This window comes from Martes martes (assembly GCF_963455335.1).
Source record: "Martes martes genome assembly, chromosome: 4".
Lineage (NCBI taxonomy): Eukaryota > Metazoa > Chordata > Mammalia > Carnivora > Mustelidae > Martes > Martes martes.
Genome location: NC_137891.1, coordinates 74,693,787 through 74,720,049, shown reverse-complemented (window position 1 = coordinate 74,720,049; position 26,263 = coordinate 74,693,787). Strand labels below are relative to the sequence as shown.

Below are 26,263 nucleotides of genomic sequence, written 5' to 3'. Positions count from 1 at the left end.
TTGCCCCTTTGGACTTAAACCTTATTTAATAACTTGACTTTGACTTGTTTTTGGTTGTTTCCAAAATCAACTCGCATTTCCCACCTGCAGGACCTGCAGAGAAGGCGAAAAATATTAATTGAATCACTGAATGAAAGCATCCGCCAAGGAAACAATTTCCACAATTGAGGCAGTGCTAAAGGAGAAATCCTAAATAGGTTTTGAGCAACAACAAATCCCTAGAATAAATGCACATGCTCCAGTTTACCTGGAATTCTTGAGGAAATTCCTTTGCATATGATCCACAGCACAGAGCTGTGTATAGATATACAGTAAAATTGTTTTTAAAACAATTATACTTGTACTTACTTGTACAAGTACAATTGTACTTATATCTTCCATGGCTCCCATGTTCATGGGATGGACTCAACAATTTAAAATGTTGCTGTAAAATTATATAAGGACATAGCAAAAATCCTTCAGACATTCACTTCTAACTCTATCATTATTCTTTTAGTATGTACTTTGTTTTCTATAGATATTAGAGCTAGGAAATTTTTTTAAACATGCTTGTGAAAAATCCGTCTAGAGAAGGTGGTCTTGCTTGGCACAAAATGAAGTAAGAGACCAATAAGGTTGAAATATATGCCTTTTTCCAACTCTGAAGCTCTTATCTGATAATACATTTATTGGAAGATTAGACCCAATGAATATCTTAGCAGATATCCTAGAAACTAACACACTGCAAGATCTTATGAAGAAAAGCAGTTACATTTCTATTAAGAGTTAAAGATCAGAAAATGCTCATTTTAATTTTTGTCCTGCTATCAACTGAATGTATGCACTTGAGAAAGTGAATTTCTAAACCCCATTTTTCTTATCTGTATAGTAGAGATGTACATTTATCCCATGGATTAAGTGAAAAACTAACCTACATACTGTGTTAGGTATTGCGTTTATATTAATGACCATTTTTATTGTGTTGTGTGAATTTATGAAGCAAAATGTTTTTTCTCAGTTCCTGGATTGTCATGTTTTTGGCTTCTCATTTTCAAAGCTGTGATTTGTTTGCCTTAGTGCCATGTTCAAATAATGAAAGCAAGTGAGTATTTTGATAATGGCTGAAGGGAACGGGTTTTTTTATCTACCTGGATCTGGTGCTCCAAATTAAAAATTACAATGATAGAGCAATTTATTATAGCTGTAGGTAGCAAACTGCTTCATAAAATTGTAATAAGATATTGCTGGAAGAGATGACTTGTGGATAGCAGTCTTAGCAATTGTTATTTTATTTGGCATATATTGTGTAACGTTAATCTCCAACGTTTCTGTGTGTAGCGGAGCAAATCAGGGGAGGTCAGATGCAGTAGAAGTGCTTGGCCCAGGGCACTTGGAGGCTCCAAAGGAGGGCAGAGTTGGAACGAGTGGAGAAGACAGGAGAGAGAATCCTAGGACAAGGCAGAGAGACAGGAAGGAGCCCGTCAGTGAAGATAGCTGTCAGGGTGCAATGTGGTGTGACTGTGGAATTGATCTGCCTTGAGAAGTCTCTGGTTTGGGTGGGTCAGGGGAAGAGGGAGCGAGGAGGAAGTAAGGGGACTGATCAGCCACAGGAGGTGGTGGGAGTGGTTGTCTTTGGGAAAGCTGCTGTTCACTCAGGGTAGTGTGACACAGGAAGCATTGACTTCTATATGCCCCCTTTGTTCTGCAATGTCCACTCCCACAGGGAGCTAGATGCCTCCAAGAAGACTTGTGCAGAGATGTGGTGAGAAGAAATTTTTTTTGTTCTTCAAGTATAATGTGTTTGTTTTTTAACTTCACATACCCCAGACAACATGTGGGAATCAGACAGAAGGTGAGCATGTTGAGATCATCACTATCACTTGCCCAATCCATTGTTGTTCCCGAGAGGATGACACACACTCATTCATTAGTTAATGGACACTCACTTAGGACAAGTTCTTCAGCTCCTTGCTGTAAGACCTTCAAATTGATTTGCTTCTTTTGCTTCCAGTGTGTCTGATTTTGCACATGACATCTTCCCAAGCCCTTAAGGAAGCTTGTTTTATTGACTACTCCTTTCTCCAGTGTACTGTCAGTCTTTGCCTCTCAACTGTCTCTTTGTCCTCATATTGCATTCCTAAGCACAAAAACTTGCTTGTTTTCTCTCTTGTGTTTACAAGAGCACTTTCTTGGGGCAGCTGGGTGGCTCAGTCAGTTAAGCATCTGACTTTTGATTTCACCTTAGGTCATGATCTCAGCTTCGTGAGACTGAGTCCCACATCAGGCTTTGGGTTCATCAGGAAATTTGCTTGAGATTCTCTCCCTCTCTCACTGCCCACTCCCACTCTCTTTCTCTCTTTAAAATAAATAAACAAATCTTTTAAAAAATAATAGATAAAAGAGCACTTTCTTAAATCTGTAATAACTCTTCTCTCTGCCCAACTTCTCTCCTAACATTGTCTTATCTTCCCAGTTAAGATTGTTGAAGAATGGTCTAACAAGAATGGTCTAACAAGAATGGTTGGCCTTTTCTCATCTCCTATGAATTCTTATTCCACTGCCATTTTGATTTTGTTCTTACCACTCTAGGGAAATCATACTTGTTAAAGTCAGCAATAACCTTTTAGAGGAAAAGCCAAGAAACTTTTTTCAGTCCTTGTATTACTTGTCAAGTCTGCAGTATTGGACACTGTTGACTGTGCCCTCTTCCTAGGAATTGTCCCTGAAATTTTTTTTTTCTTGCCTTTCCATTGTTCCTTCTTACTCTATCTCCTGGGCTTTTCTTTCTCCACCTGTCTCTTAAATGGTGTTATTCCCTATGGTTTTGTCTCTGTCTTATCTGAAGTTACACATCTACTTTAAGACTTTACCTTTATTCATCTATCAATTATTCCTAAATCTTTATTTTTAGTTCAGGCTCCTCCTCTGTCTTTTTGAGCATATCTCAACTTGTATGTGCTCCAGGCACCTCAAACTTAGCCTGTGTTCAACTACTTTAGTCATCTTCTCTCCAAATCTGCTTTTGCTCCTGTACCCACTCTCAGGGACTGACAGACATCTGGAAACTGTCCTTTTTAAATTTTAAATTTAGCCATTCTAAGGGATATGCAGTGGCATCTTCTAATTGAGTTCATACTTCCCTGATGACTTAATGATGTTGAACTTCTTTTCATGTGCTTTTTGGTCATTTACATTTTTTGTCATGTGTCAATTCAAATACTTTGCCCATTTTTATTTGATAGTTTATTTTTTATGATTGAATTGTCGGAGCTCTTTTTATGTTCTGGTTATAAATCTTTTGTCATAAATACATTCTGTGAATAGTGAATGTTTTCTTCCAATGTCAAGCTTGTCTTTTTATTTTCTTAACCATGTTTTTTGAAGAGCCAAAGATTTGTGTCTTATCTAAGAAATCTTTGTTTACCCTCAGGTTGTAAAGACATGCTCCTCTTTTCTTCTAGAAGTTTTATAGTTTTAGTTGTTATGTTTAGGTCTTTGCTGTATACCAAGTTAATATTTGTGTCTGTGATAAGGGTCAAAGTTAATTTTTTTTTTTCCAAAATGGATATCCAGTGTTTCAAAACTATTTATTGAAAAGACTATACTTTCCCACTGGATTATCTTGGAAACTTGGTCAAAAATCACTTGATTACAAAGATCACTTGGATCTATTTCAAATTCTCTATTTGATTCTTTGTTCTGCAGATCAACATGTCTATCTGTAAGCTAACATTTCACACTGTCTTGATTACTATAGCTTTATATTAAGTCTTGAAATCAAACTATAAACCCTCTAATTTTGGTCTTCTTTTTTGTAATTGTTTTTGCCAGCGTGGATTCTTTACATTTCCATATAAACTTTAGAGTTAGTTCATTAATTTCCACAGAAATGCCTTCTGGGATCTTGACTGGACTGAATTAAATCTTAGAGGAGTTTTGGGACAATTGATATCTTAACATCTGTCTTCCAATCCATGTATCTGGTACATCTTTCCGTTTATTCAGGTCTTTGATTTTTCTCAGCAATGTTTTATAGTTCTAAGTGTGTAGGTATTGCACACATTTTGTAAAATTTATTCCTAAACATTTAACCCATTTTGATCTCTTTCAAATCATATTATTTTAAAGCTTATTTCCCAGTTGTTTGTTACTACTTCTATTTTGTTTTTGATAGAAGGACAAACTCTCATACTGATAGTGCATTTCTCCTCTCCCAGCCTGTAGGTGATTTTCCAGAATCTTCTTTTTATTCTTCTTCTTATGTAGGCATATGTATTTGTGTATAAAAGGCACTCAATAAAAGTTTTTTGAATGAAGATATCATTTTCAAGATCAAGTTCATTTTGGTTTAGTTTCCAAAGACCATTAAAAAACACTCAAGAATTTAAAACTCTGAAAATTCTCCTAGCTTGAGCTATATCTGAAAAGCAGAGTGAAGTGATTTGACAATTACTTGACTGATTTGAAAAATGTGGACATATCTCCAGTTGATTGGCATCCAAATTATCTATTGTTCATCTTAACAAGATAAGTGTCAAATCACATCTCACTTGTGTTATCTCAGGAGAGAAGCCTGAAAAAGATAAAATGGAATGGTAACAAGTGATTCTAAATCCACAGCACTGCACACAGATGTAGGGAGTAGGGACTGATGTAGCTCAGGACCATTACAGCAACTTCAGGGTAATAGAATGTCAGGGTAGAATTAAAGGTGTAGTTGGATCAGACGAAAGTAGGTTCCTTCCCAATCTTGAGTTTCCATGGTTGTTGGGCGAGATTATAGATATAACTTAGCTTTTTTAAAAAAAACCATCAACTAGAGAGAGAAGAATTTTTTATCTTTATTGTTTTAATTACTAACCTCTTTATTAATATATTTTACCTGCTTGCCCCCCAGAGTCATAGGACTTTTCAAGCTCTAATGTCTGGGAAATCAAATCAGAAACTTGCTTGTTATCTGTGACCCCCTCCATCTTCCCAGATCTCTACCTCCCATCCATCGTCATGTACTGGTGTGTCTACCTTTTCAGCATCTCCTGAAACCCTCACCTCCTCCCTTTCACCATCCTCACTGCTTTTATCCGGGCCCTCGATGCTTCTCAGATGGATCACTTTCACCAGCTTGCTATGTGTCACGTTGTGGTAATGTTCCCGAGAAGACAGAAGCAAGGCAGGAGAACAGAGGTGGGGAGGAGGAAATCTTTCTGCACAAAAGGCAAGAATGATATTTCGGGAGCAAAATGGAGCAGGGGTCCCCGAGGACCATGCTTGCATCCTTGGCATTTGGACCTTGCCTTAGGAAGTGGTTCATTACTGTAAGGAAAGGAAAACAAAGGTCCCGAGTGAGGCTTGTACTTTATTTTTAATTCTCTTTCTCAGTTTCAGCTTTGATTTTCTTTCACCACTTTATTCCTATCAGTGTGCAAGCGGTTTGCCACCACAAAGTTTATAGTTTAAATAGTATAACTTTTCAAATCTTTTAAATGGATGTATTTGGGAGGGGAGGGGGCAGACATTTCAGTTTGACACCTTAAACTACCTCCTGCTGGAGAGAACTGCTTGGTCAAAAGCATCTAGGTTTGGAAAATCTTCATTTGCAACATCAGTAATAATTATCTGTGCAACTTCAGAACCACAATGGCCCACCAGTCAAACAAAGAGACCTCAAATATATTAACCATTTCAAACATTTTAAAAGACAGACACTGTTTCTTTGACTTGTGGGAAGAAAAGCCTTAGCTATTGGCAGTACACAGCCACATATATAGAATGGGAATGTCCAGAGTGATGCTATGTGATCATAAACCTCAACAAAAGAATCTAAGCCTCCCTCACGTAAGGCTTCATATGCTTGTCAAAATGAAAACCAATTTAGAAGCTGAGAACATGATACTGTTTTACCTGTATGTGTGTGTGTGTGTATGTACATGGGTATATGGTGAGAGGGAAGGCCGAGGTTCTTTTTCTACCACTTACTCAGTGCAAGAAAAGTAAGAGAAAATGATCATTTCCCCTTGTATCATGAGTATATGGATACGTATAACCTGAACCTGATATGCATACATCTAACCACAGCTGGTAGCCATGGATCTTGAATAGGATTGTATTCACCTCGACGGAGGCACCTGTTAAACAAATGTGCAGATCCTAGGCCTGTGCCCACACAGTGATGCTGGAGGTCTGGAGTGGAGCTCAGGAGTATACACAGTAATGAGGTTCCCAGCTGATTCCCCTGCAGTTGGACCATCTGATTATACTCACAGAAATGGTGTATCTACAGGAAACACACACACACACACACACACACACACATACAGATGGATGTGGCCTGGGCTAATGATCTAACCTCTGGACCTTTGAGCACATGGCTTCATCAATGGCCCTGAATGGTACCTTGAAAGTCTCTCTCTCTCTCTCTCTCTCACACACACACACACACACACCATACTCACACACACCAAATACACATACCACACATATATGCGCACATATATACATAAACGCCTACACATACATCGACACACAGCACACTCACACACATCAAAAACATCAGCCACACACATAGACACACAGCACACACATACATACTCACCACACACATACTTCATTTGTCACACACACATAGACCTAGTACCCCCACATGCACATACACACACATATCACGCACACACGTGTGCATTTTGTTTTTTCATTTAAAATACAAGGAAAACACCACTCATCATCAAACAACAGTATGTGAGAGAATAATGGTCTTTTTCCAAGTCTCTTGACATCCTTAAAAAGAAAGTGCAAATCAAGGAGATGAGTTCATCTCTGAGCCCTTCCCAGAACCTGCTCATTTGCTCATTTTTATCCTAATGAAGGACAGACTCTATTTTTATTATAATGAAGACAAGGCAGATTCCAAAGCTCCCTTTAAAATGTTAATATATGTCCTACAGATGCGTGGTCTTATTTCACATTTACTCTCTTTGGGGTTGGGGAAACTAAATGGTGCTGCAGTGGGCAAATAAAAGAAAACTGGGTGAAATCATGTCAACCAGGAGGTAGGAGCTGGAGTGATTCAGAGCAGGGCTCTGGGGCTTTGTGGTAGGACAATTGGGTTTGGATTCTTGGTCCTGGTTCTGCTTCTTATGGCCTTGACTGAATGCATAACCTCTCCCATCTTCATCTGCAAAGGAGCATAATTGTAGTACTTCATAGGATTGTTCTAAGGCTTCAGATGGAAAATGCTTCTAGCAGGGCTAGAAGCATAGTTAAGAGTAGGCAGCTTTTTAATAGTAAGTAGAATGATACCTGACGCCACTGAAGCTCCCATGACTTTTTCAGCACCCCCTGTCTCCCCTACCACACCTGTCAGCTTTCTGAGTGCAGGTCAGTGACCAGAAGAAGAGGGGAGGAGCTGAGAGAATGTGATTATAGAGAGGATAAGACAGAGAGACTGGGGGAGGAAAGAGAAGTGTCTTGGTGCAGTCTCATGATCCCCTTGGGTGTGGGGGATCACTGGGTATGGCCTCATGCTCCCGGGGGCCTGCTTCAAACCACATCAACTACAAATAGATCCTGCCAATCATGGTCTTACTGGGGGGCCAGGCGGCCAATTTTATTTGCTGTAATCTTCAAAGGCACGAATTGATCAGTTCTACAACTTCTGCTTTTCATCAGAATAGCAGTGAACATTTAACTTCAGGTGGCTCGAGGATTAGAAGCATCTTTGAATGTAACTTCTTTTCTTTCTCGGAATTCAGGGGCCATAAAAACTGGGCAGGAGGAGCCCTCTGATCCAGTTCTTTATAGTAGAGGTCGCAAAATAGTGACCGGCAGTTGGAAATTAGCCCACAGAGATGTTTTGCTTGGGTCCTAAGGTATATTTTAAAATTTTGAATTGGTGTCCAGTGTTTAAGAATAAGAAATCTTACATAGAAGTATGAAATGCCAGCTCATTTTGGAAATCAGATCTGGCTCTTGTCCAGGCTCGCATTCTCTTTTGGACTTAACAGGTAGGGGCCAATTTGTGGCTGGCCTGGAAGGGACGTGGGCCCTTCAGGTGGCCAGGGCCTGCTGGGTCTGCTGTACACATTCTAATCTTCCTGAAGTTTTTGGCATTCTACTGCTGGCTTTACAAGCTTCCCCCCGCCCCCGCCAATTGAGATATGATTGACTTATACTAGTTCCAGGTATACAGCAAACATTCTGAATCAGTAGTTGTATTTATTGGGAAATGATCACCACAATAAGTATGGTTACCATCTGCCACCTTACGTAGTTACAAAACAATTTTTTTCTTTTGATAAGAACTTTTAAGATCTATTCTCTTAGCCACTTTCCAATACGAGAACATCACTGGCTAGAGTCACCATGCTGTATGTTACATTCTCATGACTTACATGTTGTATAATTGGAAGTTTGCCCTTTTTTGACCCTCTTCACCCATTTCACCCTTCTACCCGCCCACTCCCTTTCTGGCAACTACCAGTCTGTTCTCTGTAGCTATGAGCTTGGTGTTTTTTGTTTTTAATTTCAGTTTCCACAGGTGAGTGAGATCATATAGTATTTGTCTTTCTTTGCCTGACTTACTTCACTTAGCATAAAGCCTTCAAGGTCCATCCATGTTGTCACATGGATGTGTGACCATATTTCATTCTTTTTTATGACTAATGTTCCATTTTGTGTGTATGTCTGTATATATATACTTATGAATATATATTTATATTATATATTACCATATATAATAGATGTATTCATCTATTTTAAATAGTTAAGGTGTGTCCATATCCTGGCTGTGGTAAATAACGTCTCAGTGAACGTGAGGGTACGGATGCCTTTTTGAATTAGTATTTTTATTTTCTTTGGTTAAATACCCAGAAGCAGAATTGCCAGATCATGTAGTAGTTCTATTTTTAATTTTTCAGAGGAATCTCCATACTGTTTTCCTCATGGCTACACCAGTCTATGTTTGTACCAACAGTGTATACGGGTACCCTTTCCTCTACATCCTCACCAACACTTCTTATTTGTCTTTTTGATGACAACCATTTTAACAGGTGTAAGGAGATATCTCATTGTGGTTTTGATTTGTATTTTCATGATGATAAGTGATGTTGAACATCTTTTCATGTGTCTGTTGGCCATCTGGATGTCTTCCTTGGAAGAATGTCTACTCAGATCCTTTACCATTTTTTAATCAGATATTTTTCTTTTGCTGTTGAGTTGTATAAATTCTTTATTTATTTTGGATATTAACCCCTTAGGATATATCAGATATGATATCATATCAGATATGTGATTTGAAAATATTTTCTCCCATTCAGTAGGTTGTCATAGTTAATTTCATTGATGTTTCCTTTGCTGTACAGAAGCTTTTCAGTTTGATGTAGTCCCATTTATTTATTTTTGCTTTTGGTGTCAGATTTAAAAAAAAAATCACCAAGACCTATGTGAAGGAGCTTACTGCCTGTATTTTCTTCCAGAAGTTTTATGGTTTCAGGTCTTACATTCAAACCTTTAATTCATTCTGAGTTAATTTTTGTATAGGATGTAAGATAGTGGTCCAATTTCAGTCTTTTGAAGGTAGTTGTTTAGTTTTCCCAACTGCCTTTTCTTTAAGACTCTCTTTTCTCTATTGCAGATTCTTAGTTCCTTTGTCATACTTTAACTGACTAGGGATGCCTGGATGGCTCAGTGGGTTAAGCGTCTGCCTTTGGCTCAGGTCATGATCCCAGGGTTCTGGGATAGAGTCCCCCATCTGGCTCTCTGCTCAGGGGGAAGCCTGCTTCTCACTCTGATGTTTGCTCCCCCTGCCTGTGCTCTCTCTCTCACTCTCTCTCTGTTTGGCAAATAAATAAATCAAATCTTAAATAATAATAATTTAACTGACTATATACGCATGGTTTTATTTCTGGGCTTTCTATCATTTTCCATTGATCTGCATGTCGGTTTTAATGCCAATACCATACTGTTTTGACTACCATAGCTCTGTAATGTAGTTTGAGGTCAGGGAGTGTGATGCCTCCAGCTTTGTATTTTTTCAGAGCTGCTTTTGCTATTGGGTCTTTTGTGGTCTCATGCAAATTTGGGGATTATTTGTTCTACTTCTGTGAAAAATGATATTGAAATTTCGACAGGGATTTCAGTGACACTATAGATTGCTTTGGGTAATATGAACATTTTAACAATATTAATTCTTCTAACCCATGAGCATGGAATATCTTTCTATTTATTTTTGTCTTCTTCAATTTCTTTCATTAATTCTTTAGTTCTCAGTGTACAGGTCTTTTACTTCCTTTAACTTTATTTTAATTTTTTAAATTTAAATTTATTTAAATTTATTCCTAGGTATTTTATTCTTTTTGATGCAGTTGTCAATGTGATTGTTTTCTTAATTTCTCTTTCTGGTAGTTCATTATTATGTCTAGAAATGCAATAGATTTTGGCATATTGATTTTTTGTCTTGCTACTGTACTGAATTTATTTATTAGTTATAACACTTTTGGGGTCAGTTTGTTTTATTTATACAGCTCTGACTAAATGTACTTCTTTACTCTGAAGAAATGATTTAATTTTCTAAGAATTTTAGCTATTATGCTTTGAATACTATCCCTTCCCACCCACTCTGTTCTTTACCTGTGCAACTTCAATTAATGTGTGCTGGAAATTTTAGTTCTACAGAGTGTTTACAAAGCCAGAAAACATAGTATATACTAATTTTAAAAAGATATTAAGTTCATTAAGGAATAAATTATATTCTCTTGGTGTTTTGTTTGATGAGTTTTGACAAATATTTGCCCTCATGTAATTGCTATGACAGTGAAGATGTAAAAAAATGCCCAACACTCCAATAAATTTCCTCATGTCCTTTTCTATTTAATCGTTTCCATGACTCTGAGCTCCTGGAAATAACTGCTATGGTTTCTATCTCTATCCCTTTACCTTTTCGAGAATGTCGTAAAACTGAATCATAGAGGATGTAGCTTTTTGCATTTGGTTTCTTTCATATGCTTTTGAGATTCATCTAAGTTGTGGCCTATATCCATAGTTAATATTTTTTAATATATTGCCTAGTGTCTTCCACTGTATGAGTGTATCTGTTCATTTATACATTCACCAGTGATGGATGTTTTAGTTGTTTCTGGTTTTAAATGAATACAAATGAAATTGCTGCAAACATTTACATACAAATTTTTTTTATTGCTCTCAGTTAAACAAAATTAAGAGTAGGCTGCTGGGATGTTACTGTAACTTCTCAGGTGTGGGATGGCTTATAGATGTTATAAGAAACCAATAAGCCATTTTCCAAAGTAGTTATACCATTTTGTTTTTCCATCAGCAATGTCGGAGACTATATTTGCTCTGCATCTTTGCTAGCCCTTTGTATTGTCAGTTAAAAATTTAAAGCAAAAATTATTCGGTAAATTATTTAAATCTTTATTCATTTTTAAAATGAGTAAAATGTTCTGGGCCACCTGGGTAGCTCAGTCAGTTATGTGTCTGACTCTTGGTTTTGACTCAGGGTTGTGATCTCAGGGTCATGAGATCTAGTCCCATGTCGGGCTCCTTGATGGGTGTAGAGCATGCTTAGGCTTTTCTCCGTCTGTTCCTTCCCCCTCCTTCTCTCAAATAAATAAATAATCTCTTTAAAAAAAGTAAAATGAGTTGTTCATGTTCTTATTACTGAATTGAAATAGTTCTTTATATACTTCATAGCCATGTCCTTTTCTAACCCTTTCTAAGTATATGTTTTGAAAATATTTCCTCCCAGTTTGTGAATGGTCTTTTAATTTTCCTTACAGCATCTTTTGAAGAGTATAACTTTTGATTTTAATGGAGTCAAAATTATTATTTTTTTCTTTTTTGTGTGCTTTTTGTTACCTAAGAAACCTTAGTCTGACCCAAACTTATTTTTAAGCAGTAGATTAGTTATATCAAAATATATATGATTGAGCAGGTGGGGAAAATGTATGACTCATATGTTTTTCTTTAACCTCCGGACAGACACATTTTCAGGTTAAAAAAATAATCTCTAAATTTAAAGCAATGAATCTGATCTTTAGTCAAGAAAGAATGCAACATATACGCTGTTTTTCATCTGTGTTCCCAGGTTTTGGGGACAGTCAGGCGTACTTTCTTTGTTCAGGTTAACAATTGACCTACTGCTTTATATTTAGAGATGCATCTCAGGTGTGTAGTCTCCCATTTCATAACCACACTTTCATATTTTCTATCATTTTATCTCTTTGGGTTCCATCTTGGACCATTTCCTCAGAGTCCTCTTCCAAATTGCCCATACTCTTTAGCTGTTGTATTTTGTTCACTGGATTTTTTTTTTTTTTATGTTAAAGTTTATACTTTGTTTTTCATTTGGAGAATTTTTTAAGGTTTCCTTATTCATTTTTTTCAAACTGTTCTGTTTGCTTTTTAAAAAATTTCTTTAAGATTCTGGTCATTTAATTTTGTCTTTAATCACTTATAACATTATTGTTCTGGAATCTCTTTTAGGTTTTTCAATGAATTTGAGTTCTTTGGGGGAAAACTTGTATTTCATGAAATGCTCCCTATCCCCCTTTTGTGACCTGTTTTTTCATATCGTCTGTAGCTTTTTATAGTGGGTTGATTTTTTACAGCAGCGGTTATTTGTATGTTTATGTGTATGTGTTTATTCTGTGGAAGTACTCTAGGCTGGGAAAGTGACATCACACAGCATTTTTGTGCTAGCTTGCTAATGGGTCCTGGTGGTATCAGTGGTCCCAGAGTGGTGTTTATTTTAATTTATTGACTTATTTCTTAAAATTTCTGTGCATGCAGGGAACTCAGTGGATTCTCCTTCTACCTAAGATGGACTGGAGGCAACACTTCTTCCTGTGTGGGTGTCAGAATTCCCGTATTTGATCTAAAACCGTTCCTATGCCCCCTAGAAACACCAGGTTCCCCTTAGTGTTTGGATTTTGATTTCATTCTCAGTATTGGACAAGTAAAGAGTTTCCTGTATTTTAAACTTGATTATATATTTGAAAATACTCTTTGGATACTTATCTCATATTTTATGTGTTTTTAGCAGAAACCAGGGACTCTATAGGGTTGGTTTGCCACATTGCTAAAAATCCACCCCTCTTAAAGATTCTGTTTTCTGTTTAAAAACACCCTCAGAGTTTGGTCTCTAGATTTCCTTGTTTATTTGTTTGTTTATGTCTTGCCTCCAGTGTTTTCAATCAAGTCCTGGACTGTTTTCCAGAAGAGGGAAAGATGAATCCTCCTGTTTGAAACTTGCAATTTTCATGAAATCTAAATAAATTCTTTAAAAAAATTCCCTGCCCATTGCATCCCCCGCCATCTAAATCTCTCTCCTCAATTCAGGTCTCTGTTCTCAGTTAAATAGTTTAAGCACTTTAGGTTTACTCATTGACTCTACCTTTATTTTCTTGTGGAAACACTCCCCTGCGTTATCAGAATCACTAACCCGGCACAGCCTTTCCCTTATGTTGCGTATTTTTTCTTCTTCTTTTCTCATCAAATGATTAGTGTGAAAATATCATCATAATCTGCATATTGGTTATGCACTTAGAGATTTGTAGAGAACAGAGCATTTTTATTTGAGTACTTCTTGTATACCTGGTTCTATTTCAGTGGAATGCAGTGTAACGTACTCTGGAGTAACATATAGGGAAGTGTGGAAGGTACCTCCACCCATAAGGATCTTACCACCTAGTTGAAGAGGAGAGCTTTTAAAGCAAAGAATTTTATAACCATATGAGACAACATGTAATCAAGTGCTACAACATTAGAGATAAGCACACAGGAAAAGGGGAGGGTCCTGCAGGGGTGAGAGGTTGAGGAAGGCTCTCCAGGAGCTGAGTTAGACCTGAAGACACTGAAGGATTTGGGGGTGGCCGTTCTCACGTTCTCACGGGGAGAGCACTGCATTCAATAGGGTGTGTGTGGAAGGCTCAGTAAAGAAACCCAAACATTCCCCACACCAGCCCCAGAAAGTAAACAATACCCAAGGAAATCACTTCTGCAAACAAAACAACTCCGTGATTCTCTTGAGTAAGTCCATAAGGAGTACCTTTGCAGCTGGTTTAATTGGCAGCTACATTTTGTTTGGTGAAACAGAAACCAACAGGCAATCATTCTATTTACTGATATTAACTCAGAAACATCTCTAACCATAACATTTTCATTTTGTCTTACACGTTTTAAGACACGCTAAAGTGGACTTTTTCGTTATGAAGGACTTTAGAATGTACACTTATAAATCCTTTTTTCTTCTAGGTTAAAATCTAGTACTTGTTTGGGAAACAAAATGCGAGACACATGTGGGTTGCTGAAAGGGAAAAAGGGGCAGTACATATCAGATCACTACAGCTGGGGCACCTGGGTGGCTCAGTTGGTTAAGTGGTTGCCTTTGGCTCAGATCATGATCTCAGGGTCCTAAGATTGAGCCCCGCATGGGCTCCCTGCTTAGTGGGGAGTCTACTTCTCCCTCCTTCCTTCCTCATCCTCCTTCTCTCTCTCTCTCTCAAAAAAAAAAAACAAACAAACAAAAAAACACTCCATCTCCCCAGAACTTCCTTCCTTCCTCTGAACTCCTCTTCCAAAGATTATTTCTCTTTTACCAGTCGTTGGAAATTAATTTTGCTCTCAAATAAACTTAGTTTTATTTGCATTCTTTAAGCAGTCTCAGGCTAGGTGGGAGAAGATAAGCATTTGTAGAGACCAGCATGCTTCCCTGCAAATGGTTATCCTTAGGATTTTCATGCCATTCCTGTTACTACCATTCATATCTCTATATTTCATGCTGAAGCCAAAGGGAGTTCCACATTCTGCCCTGGATTTTGTATGAGTCTCGTCATTCAAGGGCAAGAGCAAATTGCTGGCAAGCTGTGATACACATGTTTATAATCACTGACATTTACAGTGCTACAAATAAAAGATGCATTCTTTCTACACACGTATATTGAGGATGGTTAGAAAAATCTGTTTTGAGTTAGGCTTCCTCCCTTTGATATGTGTTTCCAATTGCTAACCAAATGCTGCTTTAATTTTGTTTGTAGGAAGCTGAACTGACACCAAACGAAAACAGCCCGTTGTTTGGACTGTTTCCTACACTTGGCTTTCCCTGAGGTTGGTATCACCAACATTCAGAGATCCAGGAATAAGCCACCTGTCAGATGAAGAAAACCCCAGCAAGATGCTGCTACTATGTTTTTCCAATGTGCTGTCATGGAGACTTAATTAGTGTATGGAATGTGCTTTTTGCACGGGAATTAAAGAAATGTATCGCAAATTTAGGAACCAGTGTGACATGTGGCAGCTGTATAGTAATCGTATGGCAAGCCTAGTGGCCTTTTTCTTTTTCTTTCTTTCCTTTTTTTTTTTTTTTTGCTTATGGATGGTCAGCTTTAAGCAAACTTCCACTGCTTTCTCAGTTTTCCTCGCTCTCTTTTAGTGTTCCCTTCTTGCTCACAAGTAAGTCATTTTCTTAGTAACTTTCCCAGTCATGGTTCTGGGCACTTATCTTGCTTTTTTGCTCACCTTCTCCCGTACATGTTCATCTCTTCATGTTTTCGTGTCTGGACCTTACACCTCCCATCATTTTTTAGAGACTGCTCTCCTCCTAGCTGCCCATCCCCCTGGCAAGGGTTGACCTGGCTCTGTGTGCAAGTAATGTCTTACTAACTCCTTACTCATGGCAGAGGCACCCATCCATCCGTAAGTTCTGAACTTGGATTCCTAGTTTTTGTTCTTCTAGTCTCCTTCATTACCCTGTGAATTCCACTCTTGAGGTTTCTCTGATGGTTCATTCCTTCCTGTCTTCTATAAAGAGTGGAGGGATTAACACAGGCATACTTTACTTGGCATTCTCCTTCTTGTCTTTCCTCAGTGACTTCTTCAGCATGGAAACATCTTAGTTTTTCTAGCACTGCCCCATAGACCTTCCTGCCACCCAAAAACAGAACGGAAAGAAGAAAAAGAAAAATGACCACACTAATTCCTGGGAGTTGTAGCAATTTAGGGCATGAAGGCCTCACATGGAGTCATTGGTTTTGATTCTTGATGGAGATAGCAAGTCTCCAGAAGAGTTTCTCTGAAGTCATTTGGGTTTTAATGAGGTCAAAATAACCAGGACATGGAAATTGATACTATTGTCATAAATAAAGAATAGAAAGCATTTTGGCTCTTATTAGCAAGTAGACAGATGGACTGTTCTTTGTCATAAAACAAAGAACCTTCCTTTAATCTTTTTCTTAATTGTATTTTGCCTGAACTGTTTTGTAGCTATTTTTATCTATAATCTGTATTAGGAACTAAATACATCTATTTCAATCTCTTAACTAAGATTTATAGTAAAACAAAATTATTTCTTATTAGTCTGTTCTTTGATTCATTGCATACTATTGGAAAGATGAGCTCCATGGTGAGTCATTCTCTACATGCCCATTCGGGAAGCACTGTGGAAGAACACTGAGCCATTATCAAAAAGGGGCCACAGTCTCTCTTTTTCTAACCTGATAATCCAATTCTCAACTCCAAGACAGGAGAAAAAAAAGTAAGGGATCTCTTTCCCTTGCCCCAGCCCCTTGCCATCTCTATCCCTACCCTCCAGTCTATAGGTTGGGATAGGAGAGGATAGAAATAAGATGTAGATTTCCAATTTTTTCATTCACTTATTTATCCAGTTATTCTAGGCCAACTGATTATTGTGTGCAGTGTACTGTGTTTTCTCTATAAACCCCAGTTCAGACTCAAGTGCTCAGTCATCAGCCTGTCTGGATAGCAAGTTCACTGGAAGGATGCTCTGATGTCTTCCATATGCTTGGAATAGACTCATAAATAATGGATGCTCATTAAATATTTTATGTTATTGAGGCCACTGAGGTTCCTAGCATGCTAGTTACTAAAGCCCACTTGCTGCTTACAACAGGTCTGTTACTACATCAGCCAAGTCCAAGGCTCAGACCTGCAGGTTGGGCTCTAATCAGCCTGTTGGGGCTGCCATGTCTCTCCATGTGGGTTAACACAGAAGAGAAGACAGGAAGCAGTGGTCAGAGCATCAGGACTGAAAGCTCAGAGGAATGAGTGACTACTGGCATGAACTCCGGTTCTGGGTTCACACAGGTTGTTCATACCAACTCTGAGCCCTGCCTCCTGCCTGGTCTTCTTTTTCTTGACTGGCATTCTGGGGTAGTGCTCCTTGGTTCCTATCATAGCAGTCTTTCAGCATCCTCTGGGCTCTATGATTCAGGCCCTGAAGTTTATTTATTAGCCTTTTTTGTTTCTGCCCGAGTTTAAAAATTAAATGTCTTATGACTTTTTTTTTTTTTCTTTCAATGCAGCCTGGTCTATTAGGAAGAAAAAACTAAGAAATCTAACTTATATTCTTGGTTCTGGTATTAAATGGGCAACCTTAGAAAAATCTTTCCTGGGATGCCTGGGTGACTCAGTTGGTTAAGCCACTGCCTTCGGCTTAGGTCATGATCCCAGGGTGCTGGGATTGAGTCCCGCATCAGGCTCCTTGCTCGGCAGGGAGCCTGCTTCTCTCTCTGCCTCTGCCTGCCACTCTGCCTGCTTGTGTGCTCTCTCTCTCTCTCTCTGACAAATAAATAAATAAAATATTTTTTAAAAAAAGCAGGATGTATGATATCCTTGTCTTAAAAAAAAAAAAAAAAAGGAAAGAAAGAAAGAAAGATCTTTCCTAAGGAAAACTTTTCTACTCCTGGAATCCGTATTGAAAACTGACTTTGGTGGTGTGAAATGGTTAATGAGCATGTATAATATGCTGGATACTGTGTGGGACATTTTCATGAGGGTCTCCTATCCTAAACATTTGGAACATCTGCAACAGGATAAGAACTTGAATAGGGCAGGCTGATTCCTGAGAGCCATACCATACATTGTCTATTATAACCTTAGGATACTCTGAGGCCAGCATGATTGAGGGAAAGTTTTAATTAAAGCTTTACTATACAGATGAGGATATTGAAATGCAGAGAAAGAAATAACTTGCTTAAGGTTATACAGATATTTAGTGGGAGATCAGGGATGGGAACCCAGTGTCCCAGCTTCTAGCCTAATATTTTTTCCACTATGCATCTTCCCTATGATTCTGAATAATTTTGGAGTATGCAGCCCTGTCAATGGATATATTGTGCAATATATCTTCTTACGTGCTCCATAATCTATGCTTACTTTAAAAATCTTTAATGTAAATTCTTTCGATCATATATGAAAGTAGAGAATAGAAAAATAAAACTTCATATGCAGAATATCAGCTTGAATCATTACCAACATTTGGCCTTTTTTTGGTTTCATCTATTTTCCTTTTTTAATTGTTAAGTTTTCTTGATTGTTTGTTTGTTTTTTTACATTGAGGCATTTTATTTGCACAGATGCATTACATCCCTAGAAAAAGAATCCCAGGATTTTCTGTCTTTTGTGTTTTCATCTTGCTTCTTCATGGTCCATGATGGCAGCTGTGGTTGTCAGTATCATGAAACCAAAGTGGGGGGATGGGAGCAGATTGTTCTGTCATTTTTCTAGATCTTTGAGTTGTATATCAAATCTGGGTTTGATCATTCTACATTTGTTTAACCTGCCCAAGGGGTTCACAACAATTTTCCCAGCTCTATGATCACAAATGATTTCAAATTCACCAATGTAACCTTGCTTCATCATCACAGTTAGAAACCAGATGATGACTTTGGAGTACAGGCTAAGAAGAATCTAGCATTTGCCTCTCTTTTCAGCATTGTTAATGCTCCTGAGAGCATCTGCCAGGACATTCATGGGCACCTTATGGCGGCATGGAAAGATGGTGGAAAGAGCTAATTTTTAAGTATTTTAAAACAAATCTCAGACTATATCATTTCTCTTACAACTACTAGTGTATGTATTTCTAACAGTTATGAGATACCATCTTCATACTTAATAAAATTAACAATAAGTTATCAATATTACCCAATATGCATTCTATATTCAGTTTTTTTTTCAATTTTTCTCTAAAAAATTACTTTTAACAGTTGTTTTTCTTTTTCAAATTAGAGTCAAAATAAGGAGACTTGCATTTCATTTGCTGTGCTGTGTCTTGTAAAGATTTTTTTTAAACCTTTAGTAAATCTCCATGTTTATTTTTTATCCTGCTATTCATGGGTTAAAGAAATAAAGTAATTTTTTTCTGTAAAATTTCTTGTACTGTGGACTCAGTCAATTGCAACCTTGAGATATTGTTTAACATATATTTCATATATGTCCTATAAACTGACAGATGTATCTAGAGGCTCAATTTGATTACAAATTTATTTTTGGGGAAAGACCGCGTCGGGCCGTGTTGGATGTTGTTATATACTTCCAAATTGCATCACATCAAGTGATAGTAACACCAAGTTATACCACTTCTAGTGATGTTAAAATTGGCTGACGTGTTTAGGTAATGTGAGTCTGATCTAACCATTATAAAGTTCCCCATCTGTTTCTCACCCAAGGGTTTTAACTACCATTGCCCAAATCAATGATGTCAGCAAGGACTATAAAGTTCTGATTTTTTTTCTCCTGCATTTACTGATAAGAACTTTTATGTAAAGAACTTTTCATCATCAACTATTTGTCTACTCTAAAATACAATGCATACAAGAAAGACAAGTTAAATGCCTTTATTTTCAATTTTCATAATAATAAATCAGTATGTTAGCAATAGTGTTCAATGAGGCATTATCATTTTGGAGTTTTAAGAACTCAGGGAGCTTACATATTTAATGTGTTTTAAACTATGCATTAGTAATGTTTTTGGTGTTCAAATTGTCAATGGCTAACAGCAGCTTCCTCAAGTTAGTCCTGTGTTTGACACAACCACCTGTATCTTCTTTGCCTTCTGGCATAATAGATATCTCAGACTCTTGTTGTACATACCCTGCCTTAAACCTGAAATTGGCCATTTCTGCAAGGAGTCCTAATTCATTTTAGTGATAAATATTACTCAGAATGTGTTATTAGTTTATAAGGGTCATTATTGTCTCTAGATTTTTTTTAATAAGCAATAATTCGAATATTATTAATTTATGTAATAAATTACATGGTTTTTACTTAACTTTCAGGAGTTTATATCTGTATCTCTCTTCCTTTTTTTACACACAAGAATCTTGTTATCTGATGCTTCCATAGCTCATTCCTAATCCCCCTGGCAGTCAACACAGCGGAGACTGGGAACTTTCTGAGATTCTTCTGAACTGTACTCATGTGCCTCTTTTCTTCTGGGTCCTTAACACTATGTTCCACATGCAACAAGCACTTGATTCTTTGTTGAACTGAACTGGAGTCCAAGTTTTTTTTTTTTTTTTTAAGATTTTATTTATTCTTTGAGAGAGAGACAGAGCACAAGCAGGAGAGGCAGAGGGAGAAACAAACTCCCCACTGAGCTGGGAGCCCAATGGGTGGCTCGATCCCACGACCCTGAGATCATGACCTGAGCCGAAGGCAGACACTTAACCAACTGAGCCACCCAGGCACCCCAGGCCAAGCATTTTTTCAAAGACACTCTTTGCTGAGGCCCTAGGAAATAGGGGGCATGGAGTTCAGTCATCCTAGCTATTTTCTAGTTCATTCTCTCATTCACCATTGAACAAAACTGAGGCCGGCTTGTGGAAGCAATGTGAACACAACTAATGGAAAGGAACACTTATCAGCAAAATGTAAACCACACCCACAGAGTAGTTGACTATTTAGAGCTGTGCAGCTAAGGATAGCTGGATTCAAAACTCTAACCAGCGCTCTTAAGGGCTGCCTTTTCTATGTCTAAGAGGGAAGAGGACAGAAGGAAGGAGAGAGAAGGAGGTGGACTTTTTCTCCCAGAGAGGGAGAGGAGGGATTGGTGGAGGGAGAAAAATGGGTGCTCAGCTTTTGGTGGGTAAAATGCCTGCAGATTGTTTTTTGCTGTGAGGCAGCCTTGTTCTTCACTTGTCTAAGTATGGGAGCAGGCTATTCAAGTTTGAACAGAGAATGGACGCAGGGAAGGGGCAGGGAGTTATTTGTTTTCTACCTCCCAGAGGTCTCTGGCAAGCTGATGTGTAGGGAAACATTTGATTGAGTGGATGGATGCATATCCGTCATATGGTCACATTTCCAAAACTCCAAGTTTATTTATTTCTAGTAATTGGTCCTCTGCTGACTGAAAGCTACAATATTTAAGGGAAAAAAAAAAAAAACAACAACCTTGTAGAAGACTGGCAATGAATTTTTTTTTTTTTGCTTTTGTTTTTTAGAAAGCTATATAGTATTTTGCAAAACACTGCTGGTGGCATCCAAAAACTTTTCCTTGGGTTTCAACTAATGGAGCTCACTCTAACTCAACCAATAATCACTGACTATTTGTAAGACATTTATAATGGAATAAGCATCCTGTGAGAAGTGGTTAGTGAGAATATTCACCTGCAAACAAGCAAATACGTTTAGAAGCATATTTTCTGTGCCACTAGGATTATTTCACTACCCACGTTTAGAAAACAACCTGATAAAAATGCATCTTCATATACTTTCTATCTTTTGGACAAGCACAGGTGTTGCTACTTAGGTCTTGAATAATCTTCTGAGGAGCCGACACATGTCCTGGCATTTGGCTCTCTGCAAAACATCTATTTAAATTTCAGCTTTGTCTTTGAAATACCAGCCTGACCATGTTTTTAAAGAACACATCGGCAGTCTGTGCCAATTTTCTTCTGTACTGTGTATTTCTTCATAAAAATGATAAAGCACTAGCATTTTTTTTAAAGTAAGAGAACACCTCTCCAAGAAAACTTAAACTAAGACCTCTATACAGAGGAACAGGTGGGGCATGTCCAGATAAGGCCTCAGTGCTGTTCACCAAAAATCAAATTGGAATGGATGTTAACTACACTTGATGTGGTGATTACTTTGCAGTGTACACAGCGATCAAATCATTGTGCTGTACACCTGAAACTGGTAGAATGTTCCATGTCAATCCTGTCTCAATTTAAAAAAAAAATCACATTGGAGATAAAACTAGAAAGAGGTCCAAAAGCAGCAGGAATTTTCTTTCATCTAAAGTTGCTTCTCAGGGATGCTGGAGTGGCTCAGTTGGTTAAGTGTCTGCATTGGGCTCAGGTCATGATCCCAGCATCCTGGGACCAAGCCCCAGGTTGGGCTTTCGCTCAGTGGGGAGCCTACTTCTCCTTCTCTCTCTGGCCCTCCACCCCTGAGTGCACTCTCTCTCTTTCAAATAAATAAAATCTTTTTTTTTAAAAGGTTAAAATGTCAAATTTTTAAAAAAATGTTGTTTCTCACATTCCTGGATGGTATGGAATTTCCACCCCTTTGCTGACTTCTTCATCCTGTATCAGTAACAAAGTCCAAATCCAGGCACATTGTTATAGAACTGTCAAATTACATAAGTTAGCTCTCTGTGTGCAGACCTACATAGTACCGTACCAGCTTGTGCATGGCTGTGCCCTCAAATACACCCCAGTGGGACCTAGAATAATAAATCAAAAAGAATAAGAAATAAGAATCAGACACTGAAAAAAAAGTGTTACATCAACTGAAAGCAAAGTCCGTTTCACCTTTATGAAAACTGCCAAGCTCCTTAGAGGTAAGCAGTTTGCACAGAGTTGCTCAAGGCATGTGACTACGGCTAATGAAGGAAGGGTGCCTCACGCATCTGCTGTTCTTGGTAGCAAAGGAGGAAGGAAGTATAATTGTACCTTTCATTGGCGGAAGTAATAAGGAACTGAAAAATTATACGGCAGATGGCATCGAGTCGCTTTGTGAACTACTCTGCTGCATTTCCCCCTTAGTGTGACAATGTTTGTAATGCAACCGTGTTTTGCCTTTTGCTGCCCTAAAGCCCTGAAAATGAATTTTTGATGGTTCTGAAGGAGCCCTGTGAGGAAAAGTTGTCAAATATATGAAGAGTTCTTACAACACATCTTTTAAAATGTAGAATGTGTTTTGGAAGAAAGATTTTCTTGGGCTTTTCTCGCCACAGGTCTGTCTGGGTTTTTAGTCCCCACTGGAAAAGCAATGCTGCTCCCTTATGGTGAATCCTTTAGTTCTGCTGCTGCAACCATCCATCCACAGCCGCAGTAGGTTCACGGTTCCTGATCACAGATTTCTGTGCTTCTGCCACTGTGGGCTTGAGGCATGGGATGGTGTTTGGAAGGAAGTAAACATGCCTTGTGATAGGCCAAGATGGAGAACTCTAGCCAGTGGGATCTGTCAAAAGCAAACTTGGATAATGATCGGTGGAGAAAATAAAGCCTTTATTCTTGGCTACTGAGAGTGATGCCATCCAGAAACTGTTCTTTGATTTTACTGCTCTGGTGAGTCTCAGTACATCTCACACCCTGGGGGGATAAGCACAGTTGAAAGACTCCATACTTGAAAAGAGCAGAAACCCTAAAGTTACAAATATGTCTATTTGGGAAATATCAGGCATTCCATATTTTAGAGGATTTTATTTTCCAGTTCTCCTTCAGTTCATGTAGAAGCCCTACTTCCGCTTTCTCTTTCTTGGCCAAAGGATGGGGACCTGGGCAGGAGTTCTGGAAAGGCCTATAGTGTCCTGGGAGCTTCCCATTCTGGTGGTGGCAGCTGGTGGAGGCTTATGATGTTATGCCTGTCAGTTTAATCTCACAGTTCCGACTAATGGGCACCACATTGTCCAGTAGCTCTTTTCCTGGAACTGTCTTAATGACTGTGAATGTTATTTTGAAAGGCCCAACACCTGATCTTCCATCAACAGACCTGGCTATTTTGCTTTTAAATGTCCACAAGAACCAATTATCCTGAAAATCCCCAATTAAGTGTACCAGATTGAATTATAGAAGTGCACATTTTAGGAAATTCCCTTTGCATTCTAAATTTGTCCGGTTGAGGTAAGATGTTTATGGTGAGAACATTTCCTTCTGCCTTTTTGTACTTTGCCCCATTTCGGAGTACTTGCTTGGCAATGTCTCTTGTCCTCAGAGGGGAGGGGTCCTGTATTGGCATTCAGCATCCAGAGAGGTGATAAGCCACATCTTCCAATGTCCTTATTGGACTTGTAGGATGAAATACACATAGCAAAATGACACCTGGTTGCTTGCTGTGAAGTTTTACAGTGCCACTGGACTGTAGAGAAGACCTAATGTCAAAATTACTTCAGCTCCATAGAGAGAGCCATTTGGGGGACTGAATTGTTACATCCCTGATAGAGACATCAATGCTGTGCTTATTGGCAGAATTGGACACCATCATAAAGAAACTAGAAACTCCAGGTTTAGGTACAAAGAAAATAAGAAATGTACAGTAATAATCTTAGTTGTGAAGAGGCAGAGGGAAAATAGACAGCCATTGAAGAATTTTAGGAAAAAACATTTCTAGCTTTTGAACTGTGTTCAGGAATAGCTGTTGAATAGCCCAGTGGGTAGGACTTTAGGAAGACAGTTTAGCCTCACAACTGACCAATTTCTGAATTCATCTGAATGAGGAATTCATCTGGGCTGTAAAGAATTTTATATAGAACTTTGTTTCTGTTTATTTCTCCTTATACCTGTTGTAGCTACTGGTGGAATATTGGAGGGACAAAGTGGTGGTGGGTATACTGTTTAAGTATTTGGATTTTTGTCCTAGCTGCCAGAAAGAATAGATTTTAAATCACATTTATTTTCCATGAACAGAGTTGAATATCTGGTTATATGTTTAAAGACCATTTGCATTTCTTTTTCTAAGAATTTTTTATTGTTACCTCTTGCCCATTTAAAAAAATCTGATTGTTGGTCTTTTTCTTCTCTACTTTTAGAAGCTTGATATTTATTAGGGGCATTAGTTGTTTATCTCTGTCTGTGATATGTATTGCAAATCTATTTCCCTAGTTTGCCATTTGTCTTGTACTTTACTTCTGCAAGTGTGTTTTAATTTTATGTAGCTAAATTTACCAATACTTTCCCTTCTTGCTTTTGTGTTTTGAATCATAATTAGGGAAGCTTTGTGCATTTTCAGGTGATGAAGGAATTCCTCCTTTTCTTCTCATACTTGTGTGGTTTTATTTCCTATATTTAAATCTCTAACCTATTTAAAATTTTCATGGCATCTAATGTAATGAATAGATTCTATTTTATCATTTCCCACATAGCTCTTCAGTTATTCCAATATTACTTTATTAAGAAATCCATCCTTTCCCCAATGCTTTGAGGTTCTGCCTTTTCCATATACTAAATTTTCAGATGCAACTATGTCTATTTCTGGATTTTTCTGTTTTGTTCTAATTAGTCTGTCTTGGTATTCATGAATCAATATCATCCTGTTTCTAATTATATAGATTTTATCATTTATACTCTAACAATGATTTATAATATCATTTCATATATAGTTGGAATAGTTTCCCCACTAAACCCGGCTCATTGTGCTCCTTTTCCAGGGTGTTTGTAGTTATTCTTGCTTGATTTTTCTTCCAAATGAACTTTATATCCACCTTGTCTAGCTCTAGGAAAAAAATATTTGTTGATATTTCCCGAGATGGCATTAAGCATATAAATCACCCTAGGGAACAGTGATGTCTTTATAGCCCTGAGTATTTCTACCAAGGTATACTGCCCATCTCTCCATCGTTTTTTCAGTAAATCTTGCAGTTTTTAGGAGTGCTTTATGATTTTCTTTATATAGGTTTTATATACTTCTTAATCTTGTTGAGTTTATGTGTAACTTTTTCTATATGTAAATAGCATCTTCTTTTCTATTATATATTTTAATTGGTGCTTGTTTTATATGTGAGGGCTATTTGAAAAAATATCAACTTAAAACTATTGTTAGCTCAATTCTCTTAGTGTTAGCAGTGGTTTTCTATTAATTTAGTTATACAGATGTATAATTCTATCACATGCATTCTATCATATGCATATTCTTCTTTTTAATTCTTATGCCACAATTTCTTTGTCTGGTTTTGTTACTTTGGCTCAGATCACCAACACAGTGTTCAAAGTGTAGCTCTGTTGCTTTTCAGAAGGAATAAAGTTGATCGTTTGGGTGACCCTGTCCTCTTTGTCTTACTTTTGCTCTCCTTCTAGTAGAGATGTTAAGAATGGAAGAGTTCTCAAGGTTAAGCGTGAGGAGACACTGGGAATCCAGGAATCTGGATAATTTACAATTGGGAATTCGGTCCTTGGCATACCTATGATTCACACTAAATGTATCATTTAACTGCGAACATGTAAATGCTTCATTTCTTTGGGAGTTGCTAAGGTAATATCTCCCTTAATTGTCAAAAACCTATGTACTTACAGAGATATGTAACTTGAATCCTTTC

At 37.8% G+C, this 26,263-nt stretch overlaps 1 pseudogene across 1 annotated transcript; it reads right to left on the bottom strand.

Moving 5' to 3' along the window:
• Positions 1-18,375: 18,375 nt before the first annotated feature.
• Positions 18,376-18,791, bottom strand: LOC308341954 (small ribosomal subunit protein uS8-like; annotated as a pseudogene). The gene has a single exon. The product of its transcript is annotated as a small ribosomal subunit protein uS8-like (transcript).
• Between the last annotated feature and the right edge of the window lie 7,472 nt (positions 18,792-26,263).